Below are 3,372 nucleotides of genomic sequence, written 5' to 3'. Positions count from 1 at the left end.
AATTATTTCACAGGTGAAGGTCATTTATAAGTCAATTATAAGTCAAAGTCCTCAGTAAGGCATCTTTCATCTGGAGCTTCCAAAACCTGGGAGATTGAATAGTTATGCAATCAGCATTTTTCAGTTTTTGAATTTCTTACTTGCTGACCAGTAATTAATTTTGACTTTCAAAATTCACTCTAAGAGAACATGACTTTGCAATAAAAACACTAACAGGAAGAATATGTGTATTTATCATTTGTTATTCAGACAAACCTGATAAATTCCAGGGGTTGAATCCTTTTCCAAGCCACTGTAAGTACTTGTGCTGAAATCTGTTACCTTTCTTACCCAGTTACAATGAGCTGAAAATAGTGCAGGCCATCAGTTGATCAAACACAATCACACAGATGTCTTGTTTAATGTCTTTGGGTGGAATTTCTCAAGTGACACTTCCTATTTTATCAGTTCACTTTGTTTGTGCCCTACATAGGTTAGAACATAATGGAGTTGAACAGCCTGCCTACTGCCTTCACAAATAATGTGTAGAAAGACATTTGAGCCCCACAAAATTCATAACTGCTTGGGGTGTGTGTGTGTGTGTGTGTGTGTGTGTGTGTGGGTGCCTGATTAACAGCTTTGTGGTGTGGCGTCAATGCAACCATGCAACCAGCAAGATAAAGTAGATTGTGGTAGATTTCCGTAAGAAATCTGCACCAGCTCCAGTCACCATTAAGGGTCAGAATATTGCGGTGGTACAGACCTATGAGTACCTGGTATTCACCCGAGTGACAAGCTGGGGTGGGACATGACCATGCAGTGACATCACTACAAAGGACACCAATGGACTCAACAAAATCATTAAGAGATCTGGATCAGTCGAGGGTCCAGACTGGACAAAATGGAGATGGTGGTGGAGAGGAGGATACTGTCCATGGTATCTGGATCTGGTAATATTCTGTGTGTATATGTATGTGTGTATGTATGTATGTATGTATATATATATATATATATATATATATATATATATATATATATATATATATATATACAGTTAGGTCCGGAAGTATTTGTACAATGACAGAGTTTTTGTGATTTTGCCTTTATACACCACCACAATGGATTTGAAATAAAACAATCAAGATGTGATCGAAGTGTAGACTGTCACCTTTATTTTAAGAAATGAAGCAGATAAAATGAAGCAGATAAAAGGTCTGGAGTTGATATCAGATATTGACTTGGCATTTGGCAGCTGTTCGACTGGAGCTACAAATATGAAGTCCAAGGAGATCTCAATGCAAGTGAAGGAGGCCATTATTAGGCTGAAAAAACAACATAAATCTATAAGAGAGATAGCAAAAACCTTATGTGTGGCCAAATCAACAGTTGGGTACATTCTTAAAAAGAAAGAAAGCACTGGTGGGCTCAACAACATGAAAAGGTCTGGATTTGAACATATACAGTCAGGTTCATAAATATTGGGACAGTGACACAGTTTTGGTAATTTTGCCTCTGTACACCACCACAGTGGATTTGAAATGAAGCAGTCAAGATGTGACTGAAGCGTAGACTTTCAGCTTTAATTCAAGGGGTTTAACAAAAATATTGCATTAACCGTTTAGGAATTACAGCCATTTTTTACAGAGTTCCTCCATTTTCACAGGCTCAAAAGTAATGGGACAAACTAATATAATCATAAATATTAGGATTATTTTTATTACTTGGAGGTAAATCCTTTGCAGTCAATGACTACCTGAAGTCTGGACCCCATGGACATCACCAAATGCTGAGTTTCCTCCCTTGAGATGATTTGCCAGGTCTTTACTGCAGCCATCTTCAGTTGCTGCTTGTTTGTGGGTCGTTCTGCCTTCAGATTTGTCTTCAGTAAGTGAAAAGCAGCTCAGTTGGGTTGAGGTCAGGTGACTGACTCGGCCATTAAGAACATTTAATTTCCAAGCTCTTGGGCTGCTTTCACAGTATGTTTTGGGTTGTTATCCATCTGTACTGTGAAGTGCTGTCCTATCAGTTTTGCAGCATTTGACTGAATCTGAGCAGAAAGTATAGCTCTGTACACTTCAGAATTCATCCTGCTACTTCTATCAACAGTCACATTATCAATAAACCCCAGTGACCCAGTTCCATTGGCAGCCAAACATGCCCATGCCATAACACTGCCTCCACATGCTTTGGATCATGAGCCCTTCCTTTCCTTCTCCATACTTTTCTCTTCCCATCATTCTGGTACAAGTTAATCTTTCATCAGAACTGGTCAGGCTTTTTTTTAGAGGTTTTTTAGCAAAGTCTAATCTGGCCTTTGTGTTCTTGAGTGTTACCAGTGGTTTGCATCTTGAGGTAAGCCGTCTGTATTTACATTCATGAAGGTGGCTCCTGATTGTAGACTTTGACAATGATAGGCCTACCTCCTCCAGAGTGTTCCTGACTTGGCTAGATGTTGTGAAGGGGTTGTTCTTCAATAAGAAAAGAATTCTGCAATCATCCACTTTAGTTGTTTTCTGTGGTCTCCCAGGCCTTTTGGTGTTGCTGAGCTCGCCAGTGCATTCCTTCTTTTTAAGAATGTACCAAATTGTTGATTTGGCCCTCCTAAAGTTTCTGCTATCTCTCTGATAGGTCTGTTTTGGTTTTTCAGCCTAATGATGGCCTCCTTCACTTGCATCAACACCTCTTTGGACGGCATATTGAGAGTTCCCATGAACAGCTACCAAATGCAAATTTAACACTTGGAATCAACTCCAGACCTTTTATCTCCTTAATTTATCATGATATAAGGAGGAAACAGGACACATCAGGCCATGAAACTGCTTATCAGTCAATTGTCCCATTACTTTTGAGCCTGTGAAAATGGAGGAACTCTGTAAAAATGTAATTTTCTGTAATTCCTAAACGGTTAATGGAATATTTTTGTTAAACCCCTTGAATTAAAGCTGAAAGTCTACGCTTCAGTCACATCTTGACTGCTTCATTTCAAATCCACTGTGGTGTACAGAGGCAAAATTACCAAAACTGTGTCACTGTCCCAATATTTATGGACCTGACTGTATATATATATATTTCCTACAGTTTTGTACATTTGTACAGCTGTTTTACTTATTTTAATTATCATCTGCTGGTATATTGCCTTTTGTCTTATATTCTCTATTGTCTCTTGTGGGATGTTTTGGAAAATAAAGATGCAGAGTTGAACATGACTATTCATGCTTGTGACTGATTTGATTCAGGCTGGCTGGTTGGAAGGCTCAATTAGCTGATGAGGGGTATAGGCTACAACAGCAGTCACCAGAACTCAACCCAATTGAACACCTATGGGAAATTTTGGAATGGCATGTTAGACAGCGCTATCCACCAGCATCATCAAAACATCTGAGGGAATATCTT

Source organism: Pangasianodon hypophthalmus, chromosome 7 (assembly GCF_027358585.1).
Source record: "Pangasianodon hypophthalmus isolate fPanHyp1 chromosome 7, fPanHyp1.pri, whole genome shotgun sequence".
Classification (NCBI taxonomy): domain Eukaryota; kingdom Metazoa; phylum Chordata; class Actinopteri; order Siluriformes; family Pangasiidae; genus Pangasianodon; species Pangasianodon hypophthalmus.
This window is presented reverse-complemented; position numbering follows the sequence as displayed.